The sequence below is a fragment of the Podarcis muralis genome, chromosome 11 (genome assembly GCF_964188315.1).
Source record: "Podarcis muralis chromosome 11, rPodMur119.hap1.1, whole genome shotgun sequence".
Lineage (NCBI taxonomy): Eukaryota > Metazoa > Chordata > Lepidosauria > Squamata > Lacertidae > Podarcis > Podarcis muralis.
In genome coordinates this window covers 31,603,447-31,620,942 of record NC_135665.1, presented here as the reverse complement: position 1 = coordinate 31,620,942, position 17,496 = coordinate 31,603,447, and the positions used below count along the sequence as shown (strand labels likewise).

Here is a 17,496-nt window from a genome sequence, read left to right as displayed (position 1 = left end):
CTATGGGAGGAAATTTAGATTAGGCCTCCCCTCCCTCTGCTTTTAGGCTGTTGTGCTGGAATATAAGGAATTGCTTGGGTCTGTTCTTTACATACCCAGAAATTTAGAGATCTTATACAAAGGATCTGCCAAACAAATGGCTGCAGCTGTCAGCATCACAGTGCTGTGCACCTGGTCATACTCTTTCCCTGCCTAATCATAATATCAACTTTGTCAGAGCTGATAGCCCCAACCATATTTCATTTCTGGTTCCTCATTCTTCTACTCTTAAGTCCTCCACATCATTTTGCTTTCTTCTTCTTCTTCAGTCCCCATATGAATTTATCCTGATATACAAATCATTGCATGCAGTTTTGCCTAATGTACACATTTCTGCAAAGCAATTTCCCCTAATATATGCAACTTCATTATAATGTATGCATTTTGTACACATTACTTAACTGGAGAACTGCAATGCATACGATGGTGCAATTCCCTGAAAACTCCATGATAGACTGTATGTGCAAAAGCAATGCCTGTAACATGATGCTTAGGTTAGACTGGCAATAGTCCAGTTAAATCTAGGGCTGTGCGTTTCAGCCAAATCCTGAAGCGAATTGGGTCAATTTGTGCTTTGCCCAGATTGGGTTGAAGTAGCTGCAAATCACTACAGAGGAGATCAGTTTGTCCCATACAGTGGTACCTTGGGTTAAGTACTTAATTCGTTCTGGAGGTCCGTTCTTAACTTGAAACTGTTCTTAACCTGAAGCACCACTTTAGCTAATGGGGCCTCCAGCTACCGCCACACCACTGGAGCACGATTTCTGTTCTCATCCTGAAGCAAAGTTCTTAACCCGAGGTACTATTTCTGGGTTAGCGGAGTCTGTAACCTGAAGCATATGTAACCTGAAGCGTATGTAACCTGAGGTACTGCTGTACAGGGTTGAGGAGAATTGTGCTGATCTGAAGCTCAGGCAGATGCCAACATTTCAGTAGACGATCATCCTCTGCTCATCTCCGTGTTCATCACATGACCTTGGGCAAACAAAATCTTTCAGTTGGAGACACACACACCCCATTTGTAAAATGAGAGTCATAATAACCAACTTCAACCCAAGTTGGTAGGCATTCACTAGGTTCAAGGTGAAAATTACTTTGGAAAAAGTACGGGTGTATAAAGGATCAATCGAAATAGCAACAGTACATATAGAGCTATCAGTATGACATTACTTATTTATTTAAAACTAATAAGAAGATTCTCTCTTCTTATTGTGCCATGTTCCATCCTACTAACACATAGGAAGGAATATAATATAGTATATACTGGAGCTGTCAAATGTATAACATATTTTCTAGGAGGAAAATGCAGAATGTGCAATTAACTTGCTTAGCATGGGTTTCAACAGTTTTGTATGTTTTTTCAGAAAGAAATGTTAGCAGTCTGAGAATTGTTGAGAAGGCAGCATGCAACCTTCTGCTCTTTGCAAAATTATTTCCTTTATGATCGCTTCACTTGCAATGTTCATAAAAGCTGGGAAAATATGATGATCAGTTTTTTTAAAAAAACAACAACACTTTTTTGTTTTTTGTTTATAACACATCCTCATCCTATTCTAGCTATGGGAATCTGTTCATAATAACAACATTATGCACATATATTACTTCCTAGATTGGGAACTATCTGATTAAACTGAATGCGCAGAATATTAATCTAAGCCAAGTCACGGTATAGCCACACTGCATTGGTTTGAGCAGAACATTCACATTTTCATGAAACTAGCTTGGACTAGAGCTGGATCAGGGCCCCTGGTTTGATCAGCCAATATAATAACTTTGCTGCAGAGCAGATCCCGAAACACAAGTATTTAAGTGATATATTATTGGGACATATAAATTGCTACCAGATCCTATGACTTCACCTACTAAGATTATTCCACCTAGGTTGAGATATTTAAAATCACAATGATTTTAATGGTTCCTTTTTTTTTAAGGTGTGTTTCTCTCCCACTGAAAAAAGTGGGACACAGAAATGCTTCACTTTAATAGGGTCATGGCCAATATATCAATTTTGTTTAAGTGTGTCCTACATCCAATACTTTTTAAAGTTTTAATAATTTCTTTAATACTTAAGATGGATAATCTATTGTTTTAGCACAGAAATACCTTCATTATAATGCATTTTCTTTGCTAAAGCAGCAGAATATTAGTCAAACCTTTTCAAAGTTCATTGTTGCCAAAATTCAGAAATTTAAGTAGGGATTGCAAAAATGACCCATTCGTTGCCTCCTTACTCTTGCTTTTATCAAAAATGAGTAATTTAGTGCAAGAGACATACTGTAAACTCCCTGTACAAAATATATAAGGTGAACTGGAGACAGAGAATGGGACCAAGAAGCCTTCCAAAAGAGGAAGTGCTATAGTACTAGGTGACTTCAGTTACCTCACAGTATTAATAAGTTTATGATTGAGTCTGTCTTCATATTCTGAGCAAAGTCCTTCAGATAACACAACCAAACCAATAAACAATTACAAGTTATATAATAGCCTTCTATTTAATTAACACTTGGCAGTTAAAGTTTCCCCAATATATTTTAATTTAATTTTAACATAAGACCACTGTCCAACCAATAGCTGGAGAAGATTTTAAAAAAATAAAATACGGTTGTTGCTTGGTTGCCTGCCTCAAGAAATCTATTTTTCCTGAACTCTCTCTTTTCCTCTCTCATCCCCTAAACTTGCTTAAACACAACTCATTTCTTTAGAAGCTTACTCACACCAAATGAACACACATAGAAAATTATCATGCTCACTGTGGAATTCTAATGGAGCATCTCTGATCCCTGCCGTTTACACACACTGGGTGCTTCCGAGTCCATATGTCTAACAGGGACGACTGCAGGGAGAACAAAGATTTCACGGATGGCTTCCGATGGAGTGCACAGGGGTGTCCTGGGGAAAAAAGTTACCTGCTTTCCCCCAGCACATTTTCCGTATCCCCAATTCTGTGCTACGGAATGCAATCAAAAGCTTGTCTGAGCATAGCCTTAAGCTAACCATCATCACTAATCTAGTCCCAGCACAGTATTTCACATCTTTTATATAAAATTTCAGGCTGGATCCTGGCTGAGGGCTGCTTCATATGTGATATGGAAGGCTGCCGGCAAAAAGTGTTTCTGTGGATTGGGGACATGTTTGGGGTTAGTTTGATAATGTGGGGTCAATGCAAGCTTGGCATGCAGCCATGAATACTTCACACATGATCAAGGTGCTCCACATGGAAAGCCAAGTAGGAACGTTAGAGCCTTGGGCTACAGAAGCAATTTTCAACAGCCCTCGGCATCTAGGCTAGAATGTAAAAGACAGACCGGTCATGCCCTCTTCCTCATAACTATAAAAACCGTACACTTCTTTTAGGTGGTTGCAGATCTCTTGGTGGCCAAGGTGCACCACGGTCCTTCAAGTCCCCCCACATGAATGGGAGCATTCTTTCACTATGGGTTTCCATGCCAACTTATCTCAGCCACAATTCTACCTTCGGATCTCATACCACCTTACTGAAATTCATCAAGATCATACCATATTGCAGAGCTCAAAAGATGAAAACTTATTAAGCAATAATGAGTAATAATAATAAGCAATCGAATTGCTTAATAACACAAGAAGCTGATATTTGGCATGTAATTAGTTCATTTCATCTCTTTACTTTAACACTGGCAGGTTTCCCCCACCCTTCTCCAGACTTAAATGATATAGAAGAGTATGCAAAAGGGTTCTTTTGAAGCTATTTTGTTTTCAGTAATAAGCTGATTTTCCACCAGGTATCAGATTTGCCATTCGGAGATGGCTGCATAACTGGATTTGGCTTTCAGGGCATGACTATAGAAATGAGAGCCATAAGGATTCCCAGTTGTTTCGGCATGACAGCTGTATGGGGTAGAAGGCTCCCCATTTATCATTTTTGTGAAAGCCATATTTCTACGATGGCTGGAACTCCTTGGGGGTATATTGAAACTGACACACAGAGAAGCAGACGGGGGCGTTTACCCGGCTACATAACACCAAAGATTTTATTTCTTTTCTTTGCAAGTTCTGGCCTTTTCTATACCCCTCTTTCTAACCACAACAGGCATAGCCGAGCATTGTCGCAACAGTAATCTCAACCCCCTTGAATTAAGATTTGAACCCAGGTTTCTTTTTGAACTCTGTCTCCAGTTCATTGTCCAAGAAGAAGCTCAATTTGTTCATCATTTTTTCTATATATATATTAAAGTATATTGAAGAAGGAGGGAGAAAGGTTCCTGAGCAATGGTTGCCCAGATTTGTACATTCCAATGTATTTTTCTAATTTATTTATTTTATCCTATTTAAGATATTTCTTACCTGTCCTTCACCATAAGGTCTAGGGTAGGTTACAACCCTATAATCATATACAGTGGTACCTCAGGTTACATACGCTTCAGGTTACAGACTCCACTAACCCAGAAATAGTGTTTCAGGTTAAGAACTTTGCTTCAGGATGACAACAGAAATTGTGCTCCGCTGGCGCGGCAGCAGCAGGAGGCCCCATTAGCTAAAGTGGTGCTTCAGGTTAAGAACAGTTTCAGGTTAAGTACGGATCTCCAGAATGAATTAAGTACTTAACCCGAGGTACCACTTTTACACCAAAATCCAATAAAGGAAATTAAAACAAATCAAAGAATGTACATCAAATAACAGAGGTGGTCTCACAAAACCCACAAATACAAATAGGTAAAGAAAAGTATATTCAGCAAACAACAGAAACAAGATTGCTGAATAATACCGCTTCATGGCTGGTACTTTGTGGTTCTTGACAGGCTTTATCAAATTTATATCAGAGACAATACAGATCGGAAGGTTAGGGAATTGATAGTTGTTGTTACATGGCAATAGATAAGTTGAAGCATCTCACTAGGAAGTTAAAGCCATTTTGTCTACTTTCAAGTGCTTGTGTCGGCATGGAAAACATTGGCCCAGCTGTGTGATGATGAGGCGTTCTGCATGAACAGCATTTGGTGTGGTGATAACATCTGTATGGAACCATTTGAAGCATCCAGGTGGTGGCTGTAGTCATAATGTTTAAACTGGCTCTCAGGCAGTGATGGGGAGCCTGTGACTCTCAGATGTTGCAGAGGTTGGCAATGTGAACGGGATTGTGTTGGTCACCTGGCTTCCCAACATGGCATATCGCTGCCACTTCCTGAGTTCTCCACAGCCTTGCCCCTCGCCTTCTCAGCAACTGGCAGTACCAAGTCAGTGACGCAATCCCACCTGCAGCGCCTGCTACTGACTACAATCCCCACCATCCCCCTAATCATCAGCCCTGCTGTCTGGGACTGATGGGAGTTGGAGTCCAACCACATCTGGGAGGGCATCTGTTCCCCACCCCTGCTCCAGATGACAAGAGGGATTTGATCTGATTTGTGATTTAAGCTGATCAGTTTTAAAGTGATTCTCACCGGTGACACTGCAATGTCATACCTGTGAACTGCTCCAGAAAACTAAGACAGCCCTCCCCCCCCCCGCCAGAATATGTCAGCCATTTGGAGTACCTTGCCCTTTGGGGCCAAGTTCTCACCCCCCCAGAAGTGTTTTTTTCTGGGTCCACAATCTCATGTGTTGCCTCAAAACGCTCATGGTTTTTTGCACCATACCTCCTAAAGTGCTATTTTTCAGGTCCACAATGTGCATTTTTGTTTATTGTGCCAGAAAAAAAGTGATTTTTCTGGATCCACAATCTCACGTGGGCCATGTTACTCGCATGGGATTTCAAACTTGGAAGGTGGCGTCCCAGATTTGGGCTGTGTTGGAAGGTATGCAGTGCATAAGGCGCTCTAACATGAAAGTACTGGCATCTTTTCTTCCTGTTCACCTTTCATTTTGAAAATGAACTTTCTTTTCTTCAGTGTGCTACCAGTCTGGGGGAAATGTGTGCTACTAGTCTGTGTAAATGTTTTGACACTTTCCTACTAGATGCCTTTTTATGTATATAAAATAATTGCTTTACCCTCCTTCACGTTATAAACCTGTGACAAACTGTATATACTTCAACAAAACTGTTTTATTTCCCCCCCTTGTGTTCTCTCTGATATTTCAGCTAACTCCTTTGATTTTACATACTTCAAAAGTCCACTGTGGGGGAAGATGCTTTGTTCTTTCTTCATTATTTTGCCTAAGAAGAGAAAGCAAAGAAAATAGAGTAAAAATTTCACAGCACCTGCCCATGATGCCATTTCTTGAAAAAAACATTATATTGCTACTTTCCTAATTTTTCCTAGAATTGGCATCTCCCCCCCCCCTTCTTTTTGTTCTTCTTTAACAATGAATAATGGAGCAATATTTCCATGTGATGCTAAGAGGTGATCCTTATGACCCCAAATTTGCCCTCAGCGTATGATGAATTCAAAGGGGCACACAACTAGTTGAGAAATGACTGACTGATTGTTCAGTCTTGCAAACAAATATATTATCAGCACATTATATAGTGAGCAACAAATAATGCTGATACTTAGAAACTTGAGTTGGATGAATTTGAGCTACTAAGATATCATTCATTAACAATTTCAGTATGTGGACTCCTTTAATATATGAATTGGTGTCCCCACTACTGAAGGCAGTTGCTCCTTTTTAGGACTCCACTGTATTCAACAGTGGGATGTACCGGTATACAGCACAAAGCTTGGGTTTCCTTTTTTGGGTACTCTTTAAGGTACTTTGCTACTCTTAAGGTGCTTTAAGTTACCTTAAGGTACACTTTCACAGATTTGAACAAATTTTGTCCATGATGCCTATTATTACTCAGAAATTACTCAGTAATTATTTTTCTACCACTTTTCTATCCTAAGACCACCTAAGTGGTGCACAAAAGTTAATTGAAACATAAAAATTAAAATAAAATACAAGTTATAATCAATGAAGTCAAACACTGAGGGTGGTATTCAGTGAAATAATTGCACTTGTGCATGTACTATTGCTAGCCCAAAGGGACTTACCCTTCTCCCCTGCTCAGATATACTCCATGCAGTCGGAAGGAAACCCCAGAACAGATTTTGGGAAGATACAATGGGAGAACATTTTGTAGCACAAGGAGAGGTCCTTGTGCTGATGGAATGTTGGCCTCAGCACTACATTGAATACAACCCTAAGAAAATCAACATGTCAAGGATGACAGTGGTAGATAAATAAGGGAGGCTGAAACAATTCAGATCAGGAAAAGCAGGTGAAGAAGCCAAGCACACCTTTCAGGGAAGCACATTCCAAACTATAGGTGCCACAATTCCCAGGACCCTAGTTAAACCCAGCACTGTGAACTGGGGTTGGAACTGGGTTAGAAATCAATGGAACATTATTTATTTACTGGTAACTCTTTTCTAAACTGCCCTTTATAATTCCAGAGTGGCTCACAACCTTACATTCCACTAAAATCAGCACAGTGGGATGCAATAAAATATAATAAAACATATCAACATCCACAGTGGACCCATCAGTTATTTCAATAAGCCTGGGATTAATAACCAGTAATGCCTGGGTGGGGAAAAATTATTTAGCAAATATTGGTGTTTGCCTTATTATGGAGGGGAGTTGATTCCATAAACTGGGTACCACAATGGAAACCTCCCCCAGGTGGCAACAAAACCAGGAGGACCTCCTTCAAAGATCTCAATATGAACAAATAAATCTAGATATTTAAGGTGTGTGAATGTATATATAAAAATTTACACCAGAATCCATTAAATAAATAAAAAAACCTACCCAGCTGGGGTTAACAGAACAGACATTGGTACTAAAACACAAAATAATGGACTGTGAAAACTATTGAAATTCATTCCTAATGCCAGCAAAGATTCCAGAACCCACATTAAACCATTGCTTTGGGGCAACCATAAACATGGTGCTAAGTGAAAGCAGTATTGAAACAAGAACTACTACAAAGGTTTTGATTAGGTACTAAAATGAATCCATTGTGGGAAGTGATATGGACAGAAGAAATCCACAACAAAAGCAGACACGCAAGTAATGATTTTGGAGCAGCTCGAGAAACCAAAACAATGTCATCTTTCTGACAATAATAATCACCAACACGTTTTAATCAATGAATTCAGGAATTCACTAGCTCAAATGATTTTGAGTGGTGGAATGCAATTATGTAATTGGCTGATTGAGTGCTTTGCTGCACATCTTGCACAACTGCTTTACTACATAGCCACATGGAACTCATTTTTGTGGGTTCAGACATTCCCCCAGTTTGTGCTACCTAGATATAATGGGCCTGCCAAGCCAATTTTCTAAGCCACAATGTGAACTACTGCTGCTGCTGCTGCTGCTGCTGCTACTTGTTGTTGTTGTTGTTGTTGTTGTTGTTGTTGTTGTTGTTAACTTTTAACAGCTAGATCCTATACTTGTAGCTGACTGGCTAAAGTCACTTTTGAGGGAAATGTGACTCTTTATGCTTACCCTTAGCCTTCCATGTCTTTAATTGCTTTCCTGCATCTTCAAGTCACTTCTCAAAACCCGTCTAATCCACAATGCCAAGAAATGAAAATATATCTTCATGTCATAAAAAAGAGAACAGTTCACAAGTTTATCAACAGCAGGCTTGCTGACATCAGGAATTTGTGTAACTATTTGCTTCATCGCACTCTTGCTGCCAGCCCCTGGACATGGTTTTTTCCAAGTTGATACCCATGATGAGCTCTCGTCAAGTTAGCGGTTGTTAAAGACGTTTCTTTGGCTATCGGGCCTTATATTTTGCTGATGCTAAAATAAGAGTAACTCTTAGGGTTGAAATGATATGTATTAATCTTCAACTGTTTCAGACCTAACCTGCAACTTGAAACCCACTTTTGATTCTTAAGTGTATATGTCTTTCTGCAATTCCTGGTAGAATTGTGAGGTAGAAAGGCGGGCAAAATTATTGTCCGATATCTTTAGTGGTTGTATAAGAGAGGCAGGTTTTCTGCCCTCATTTGGGCCTGGTCTTGCATTCATCTTCTCCTTCCCCCCGAAATGATATACTGCCAGTGGTGTGATACCTTATGTAATATTGAGGAACAACTATTTGTGAGTAAGATGCAGTTCCAGGCTAAAGGTGTCTACAAAATAATTAAACAGAACAAAAGGATTAACAGATGTTTTTCAATACCCAACCTGTAATATATATTCCAACAGTTTTGGAAGAAGAAGTACTGGAAAGGTTGTGTAAGATCTTTGGACATGCTTGGGGAAACAACACCAAGCATTTCTAAATATTTTTCAGATAAACTTCCCAGTTTATTTTGCATTCAGCCAAGGAGCAAGCTTGTATCATATTGGTAATTGTTGCAGAATTTGTATGCTTTCCATTTTGGAGCAGAAAATTCACTGTTTCTTTGCCTACTCAGAAACTAGTGAGTGATGACTTAAAGGGGTATGATAGATACCCTCTTGGAAAAGACTCATTTGTTGAGGTGAAGTATGTTGAAGTATGTGTGAAAAGTTGCATTTTCACTCTTCACAAGAGGCAAATGTATGGTTCTAATTACTTTCCAGGCATTTATCCTGTGGCTGAAATATTTGAATCCAGTCTCTGGGCCTGAGTGCCAATGCCCCATACTAATTTGCTGTAGCCTTCGTTTCAGTATTTCACATCCCCCCCCCCCATGGTCGGTCCAGGTGCAAGCTGAAGTCGATAAAAGCTGGCAGCATTTGTTTTATTGTGAACCTTATTCAGCCTGATATTTAATTACGTTTCCGTGTGGATTTGTAATGTGGATTAATAGTTTTATTGTAAGCCTGCGATTAGTTTCTGTTTGTTCTAATTTCTGTTTGGCTCTCTTGACCTTGAGGTGAAAATCCCCCACACAGAGAAGATGTATTCCCTCAATTTAATGCCAGTCTGAGGTGTTTCTCCTGCATCATCAGATCAATGAAAAGTAAATAGCCTACACTTCTTGTTTCACAGTGCAGTATTGATCTTTCTTCAGCTTTTGCTTCCCTTTTTTTCCCTGCGTCTTGTGTCTTTCAACCCCTGGGACCAAAGTGATTGCCATAGATTGGACAAGCTAACAAGCGCATGATAAGGAACTAGTGTTTTGTGGTATTCTCGCATACACATGCTTGGTATATAAACCCAGACTTCTCTGCATTGAAAGAGAGGTGCCATTTTGTGTATGGCACAAGTCGCTGTGAGAGACAAACCAGAGGGAAAGCAGTAGAACAACAGAGGATTTAATTCTTCACACCGGTCTTTTATTTTTGCAGCTGGTGCCAAGCATGGTAAGGACATCCCTGGACATTACTTAAGACAAGAAGCCCTGTGGGGAACGTTGTAAGCCTTTTCTTGCCTTGGTGAACATATGGGACTCTGGCAGCTTGGAAGGTAAGTCTGAACTTGAGACGGTAGTGACCATATTTTCATTTTTGTCAAGCCCTGTTTGAATGCTGGCTTTCAACATCCTGTGTCACACATGTTACAGGCAGTGCTTTGAAGTTACTAACAAAGATGGTTCTTTTTTCTTATTGTAAGCAAAAGATGGGTTTCCCATTGCTTCTCAGAAGTTTGTTTTGTTTGATTGTTTGGGGTTGTTTTTTTAAAAAAAAGAATGGGTTGATTTTAGGGAGGAGAAATGCATTCACTTGCCTTCTAAATGTATAATGTAATGGAAATACCATACTTTGTAAATCTAAGTGCTTACCTCTCTTCAAGTCTGTTCAAGCTGTGATCTTATACACACTGTGCTATCTACACACACACACACACACACACACACACACACACACACACACACTATGGGCCCTTCTCTGTCCAAAGTGTTCTTTGGTACACACACAAAATGGATAAATGAATAATGGATAGCATATCACATACTATGCAATCTGTTGTTTCCTTCAAATTGGTAGATATTTGGGCTGTGCTGATCTGTAGTTTTCTGACATTTCTTTCGGTTTGTGGGAATACAGTTGTTCTCTCTAAAGGTGCTTATTAGTCATGAGTGCCATTGACTGCTGCTGGAAGAGAAATAAATGTAAATATAAATAAGTAATTCATCCTCAAGTTACTTTTCACCTCCCCTTTCAGACGCTCTGCTAGAGCAGGTGTGAGGATATTATCATACTAGTTCCCTGACAGTAATCACAGATGTGCTGGTGTAGATGTAGTGAAAAGTTACTATTTTCTGTCTAATCAGTGAGGTTGTAGCCTTTTGTATATTAAGCACTGGAACATGTGCAGGGGCTTGTCACACTGCTTTCTTTTGTAATACTTAACACGTTCTCTGAGCTCCTCACAATTGCACACAAGCATTCCCTTCTGTAATTATTATTGCTGAGAATATCCGGATATACAGTCAGTACAATGTCCCTTGGACACCACTGCAATGCGGGTTACTGGACAGTATTTTAAGCAGCGCCATGGACAATGCAAGGTGTTACCTTTGTTATTTGAGTTGTTAAAAACAGAAAACATTGCACATGTCTCAAATTATATCTAATGCCGGAGCTCTTTTCCTTTGAAGCACTATGACATTTTTCACTTCTTGGAGCGAGGTGCTTGTTCTCACCTGAGCTATTATGTAATCCTCAGGGTAACCCCACTCCTGATTTGAACACTATTAATTTTCTATTATAGCATGCTAAAGATGCTCTGCAGTGTGGCACTCACCTGCATTATTGAGTCAATGACCAATTGCAGAGTTGCTTGGTGCTGGTTGGGGCTTAACTCAACCCTTCGGGATCTCATTTATTATTTGCAGATATTGATTTTTTTGTGGGGGAGGGGAAGCAAGAAGTGTGACTCTAATACTGACTTAGACCTAGACTTACAGCTGTTAACACTTAATGGTCTGGTGACTAAACAAGCCCTGTGTGAAGCCTGCACGTTTATGAAGAGTAGATCAATTGTACTGATGCACAAATAGATTATCCCATTCATTTGTTTTGTGACATTGGGGTGAACAACGCCTTTTGTTGTTGTTCTTTTGGCAATAGTTAAAATCTAATGTCCACCGTTTCTTCCCCAAATATCCTCTATTAAATTGAGGGTGGAATGACCACTATATATTCAGTTTATACAAAATGAAATTATGCTAGAAAGAAAGCTTCTTGTTCAAAGTTAGCCAACATGGTACCTACAGAGGTGGTTGGACTACATCTCCCATCAGCCCCATCCAGCATGGCCAATGGTCAGGGATGATGGGTGTTGCCATCTAACAACATCCAACAACATCTGAAGGGCACCGCAGTGTCTAGTCAAATAATGACTGCGTCAAAACATATTTTGAGCTTTATGTAAGCTAGGATCTCTTAAAATAAATTCCTAATTCAGTGTCAATATGGGCAAACCAATCCTGACCACTGTAATTGTGGCATGTGCTAGGATAGAAGCAGGGGTGCCAACTTGAATAAAATATTGGGTGGGGGAGGTAAGCCCTGCCCCACAAAATCAATCACATGTTGTGGTGCATGGACACCATTTGAAAGGCAATGCCCATCAACTTTGGGGGTCTCCAGCCCCCTCAAATACTTTATTGGGGGGAGCAAAGGGACCTTGCCTCCTAGGAGTTGGCTCCTATGGGTCAAAACATACTGCTGGTCCCTCCTTGTATGGCAAATGAACAGTTTTGGAAACTGTTCTCAAAGGCTGTCCTGAGTGCCAATGGCCATAAAGGCATGCAGGTATTAATATGGTGGTTGGTTCAGGGAATGAAGATGAATGATGCAGGTCTGTGCACATCTACACAAACAGAGAGAGAGGGGGGGAGTTTGGGGCTGGTGTTTCTTGCAGTCCAATCTCTTGGAAGGAGCTTTGCGATAAGTCAGGATATAGGAAGGTGCTAAGGGCAAACAGGGACGCAGGTGGCGCTGTGGGTTAAACCACAGGGCCTAGGACTTGCCAATCAGAAGGTCGGTGGTTCGAATCCCCGTGACGGGGTGAGCTTCCGTTGTCCGGTCCCTGCTCCTGCCAACCTAGCAGTTCGAAAGCACATCAAAGTGCAAGTAGATAAATAGGTACAGCTCTGGCGGGAAGGTAAACGGTGTTTCCGTGCACTGCTTTGGTTCACCAGAAGTGGCTTAGTCATGCTGGCCACATGACCCGGAAGCTGTCTGCGGACAAACGCCGGCTCCCTCGGCCAATAAAGCGAGATGAGCGCCGCAACTTCAGAGTCGGTCATGACTGGACCTAATGGTCAGGGGTCCATTTACCTTTTAAGGGCAAACAACAGGAGAGAGATGTTGCATTCATGCCCAGCTTGTAGCATCTGAAAGACATTCAGCTGACCAGAGTGTTAGACAAGATGGATCTTTGGTGCAAGCTCCCAGTGCTCCTTTAAATCAGCAGTTCAAACTCAGTAGCTGGCAGCATCTTAAGAAGAGATTGTAATGTTACACTTCCAAATTCTGTCCATACCACATTTCACAACAGCACACTGAAGTGCAGAGTTGATTATGAAACCGCAGTGTAACTGTAGCTCTGTGTGGGGAATAGGGATCTCCTGAAAACTCTCAGGACCCTTAACAAACTACAGTTCCCAGGATTCTTTGGGGGAAACCAAAGTAGAATATGAGTGCTTTAAATGTATGGTGCGACTGTGGCCTTCAACTCAGCTGCTAGCAAGGTTGAAACCACAGAACTTCACCAGGGCCTGTTTGTGAACAGCATTCAGTGTATTGAGCCATTTTAAGCCCAATGTTGTTTTCTACTCACGCAGCCAGGAGTTTCACAATTGTGTGGCTACAAACAAGACTGCATAACAAACCAAAAGTCAATGCTTCAGCAAAATAAGCATTCATTTTCTCTGAGTGGAGCAGGTGTGGCTTTGATTCCTCCCCCCTCGTCCTACTTTCTGGTAATCAGCAGCATTTGTGGCTAATTCTCTCTAAATGCTCACTTTGTTCTTTGACTAGTAGTCTACCCATTCACAGCCAAATGGAGCTTTAGAATGATTTTTCTGTCCACTGTTCAAAGTATAGTATATTTCAACGCATTTGTTATTACTGTGTTTAATGAAGAAGCAACTGTGTATTAATTGCAAATTTCATTTACTTCCGCGGAGTGATTATGCAAATAGGGATTTAGTCATCCTAGGCACCTATTATGAATGGGATTAGCCATGGGTGATGGGGTTCAGAGTTAGGTCCCATATTTCTAGCATAGCCATACCATTTAAGTGTTATGATCAAATGTTAAGCTACCATGTGAAGAGGTCCAGTGGGGATGAGCATCATCATTCCAGCCCCTCTCCAGATTGTTGAGGGTGACTTTCTGAAGCAGGGAGCCAAAACGCCCTGAGTTTAAACACATGTGGAGAGCCTTTACCGGTGCACAAGATGCTGTCCCCCACTGCTGACAGTCACTTTCCACAAATAGGTGTATGACTGGGACAGTGATGGAATGGAGTTAGCATACCTATCGTCACTCCCCATCCCCCTCTACACATAGTAACTTAAGACTTGATCATAATGCCTGAAAGATGGAAAGGATAATGATGAGTATCCTGGTAAGAAAAGTGATTAGTTCACAAAAAGGCATCATCAAACTATAATGGATAGATTTCTTTGGGGACCATGGACAGCAGCATTGAAGACTTGTACGTTTGTTTGAAAGTCAAGGGCCAAAATGCTGTTTTCTAAAAGCACCATTTTGGCCATGTAAGACCATTTAGGTCTTATTCAGTTCACTTGGCCTATTGTGTATGTCGTTACTAGAATGAAATGGAGCAGTTCACTCAGCACTGACCTGCTGCTTGTCACCCATCCATCACTGTTCTTCTTCATATGACATCAGGCGGGATATTTCAGAAGACATAGAGAGCAACTGTTCTTTATACAAGTCCCGGGGTTGTTTCTCTTTCAACATTTGCTGCACCTTGTAAATAAAAACATGAAGAATTCAGAATTGTTCATCCTGCTAACCCTATGAGTATTCTGCTGCTATAAATATTAATTGCCCGGACAACAGGGAGGTTCATAGAACATTAGGTCAGGTTGTCATATATATTGCAGGCATTGGTAACTGAATGAAATGTAGCACACACTAATGATCAAATTTATCTCTGCAAAACATATCAAAGAATTAGGTTGGGAACCCCCAGTTTTAGGACGGGGGGACAGTAGCAATTAAATGAAATTACTTCTCAGGGCAATACATATCGCTCTGTTACCTTTTAATATATAAATAAATCCCCTAGTCACTTTATTTGCAGACTAACAAATAATGTTTATTGAGAAAAACTAGAGAGAAGAGTATAAGTGAGGTCTTATACCGTAGCTTATAATGGTCAGATCACTAGAATTCTGTTTTGTCTCTCTCTAGCAAAAAGAGTAATTTCAGCTCATCCCCTCCACAATTGACTGCATATAAAAAAAGCTAGGGGCAAGCTAAATACTTACCTATGCAGAGCAAGTGATTGTGGCTTAGGCTTTCTAATTGGATCGAAGCTGGTTTGAGGGGCGAAGCACGTCAAACAGCAGTATTTGTCAAGAAACTACAAGATTGATAAGGGTTGTGGCTAACATCATGTGAATGCATTGTGTGAATCTAGCAGTGGGGCAAACTGGATGCAGAATACGTAACAATGTGAACCCACAGTGATGGGTGTGCTCGTGGCAGTCTTCTTATACTCCACTGTTGTCCCTGTATAAGTATATACAGGGCTCCTTGGTTCTCCAGCAACAAATAGACTTCAGCCACAGTCCTATGAATGCTAAACTTGAGTAATCAGCACCAAACACAGCAGGGCATATGTCTGAGTTGGTTACATTGTTTGTTTACTGCCATGCACTTCATTTCTTGAATTTACCCTATCTCAACCAGTCTTGCTTTCTTCTGTACTGGTGCTTTATCTTGTGTAGCCTAGACATGGCAAATGTATTATCTTGGTCATCAAAACCACTGCCTGATTACACCTTTGTACGTATATCAGTCTTATTTTGTGAGTTCCTTTTCCACTCCTATTTTTACAGGCCCCTGCCTCCTTAATCGAGCAATTTGTAGCTTTCATTACAGAACTGACTTCATGTTGACGACGGTTTGCATTACTCCTGATCACACAATACGTCTTGTGTAGGTTTATGTAGCTGAGGAAACAGGGATGTCCAGGGGTGCCAACTTGAATAAAATATTGAGGAGGGGGCAGGTAAGCCCTGCCCCCACATAATTGATCAGAAGATGTAGCATACACACACCATTTGAATGACAATGCCTATCAACTTTTGATGCTCCTGGCCCTCTCAAATATTTTTATTGGGAGGAGATCAAAGGGACCTTGGCCCCTGGGAGTTTGTTCCTACGGGGATGCCCACAGTTTCCTTAAAATGGTGATTGGCAGGCTTGAAGTTAAAGCTCTCTAGTCACATTGTATGGAATTCTCACAGTTTGGAAAAGAGTGTGGGTTAAACTCTCGTGTGTGCATTCATAATAACTTGCTTGGGAGAAACTGCCAAGTGATGGAAGAAAGGTAGCATTACAAGCATTACAAGAAGATCACATTTTGATCAAATGTCCTATAATATTTTTTCCCCAGCCATTGGAATCTGGTCTTGTAGTCCCTTTTCTGCCTTTGCCAAGATATACATTGTGGTGTAGTATGAGTGTGGATCAACTCACACGGCCACAATCAACTCTGTGGTGAGAAAATGGTCTTGCAATCTCACCATTAGGCTGTAAACTGATTGGAACACAGTGATTTATTGATGTACAAACAGATAATGAATTGATAATTCTCTTAAGTGCTCATTAACCCACACCAAACTGCCTATGTTATAATTATTTTCTTTCTATTAATTACCTTTGTTATCTGCACTGGGAGAAGGGGGGGGGGGGACAAAGCAAGATGCATATCTGAAGAGAAGAATGTTATTGAAGAAGAAAGATTTTTGGTTACTCAATAATGCACATTTAACTACAGTTCATTAAATTCAGATGATTCTTCATATTGTTGAAATGCTTCAGCTTAGCTAATTGATTTCCTGAATGCGGTTCACTTCGAACCACTTATCATTTCCAGCAGAATGTTTAGAGCTAACATTTTTAAAAGGATGCTTTTGGAATTATGAGCAACAAGGGATGCTACAGGCACAATTTGGATGCCAAAGAGGACCAAGTGTATATTCTAGCTAAACAGAGGTACATACAAAGATGTGGGTGTTTTGAATCCTGTTGTTTTTTAGCACCAAAGATAAAATGCCCTCTAACTGCCAGGTTACCTGTGTTAGTTGTTATCAAGGACACTTAAATCCCACAGAGCCCAGAAAGAAAAGTCTTGATAACACTTCACTAAACCAACTGAACAAAACCAGTATATAATCTGAGGAGAATGGAACAGAGAGGTTTTGTCTTTCTTAGTTCCAGTCTTGTACATAGCAGTTATGTAAGCATGACAGACTATGTGTGCTCAAACAAGTGGACTCCTCAATGAGATCTGGTGTTATGCTTAGCCATGGCCTGGAACTAGACATGGAGTCCTTGGTGGATGAACCAGCAGTCCACAGTCTGAGGATCTTTTTTAAAAAATATTTTTTATT

The 17,496-nt window shown here is 40.5% G+C and overlaps 1 long non-coding RNA gene across 1 annotated transcript in view; it reads left to right on the top strand.

Annotated features, from left to right (window-relative positions):
- Positions 1–17,496, top strand: part of LOC114606531 (uncharacterized) — a 453,090-nt gene that overhangs the window by 275,425 nt on the left and 160,169 nt on the right. The window contains exon 6 of the long non-coding RNA XR_013394655.1: positions 10,237–10,354. This is a non-coding gene — a long non-coding RNA (uncharacterized LOC114606531). The remainder of the gene's footprint in view (positions 1–10,236; positions 10,355–17,496) is intronic.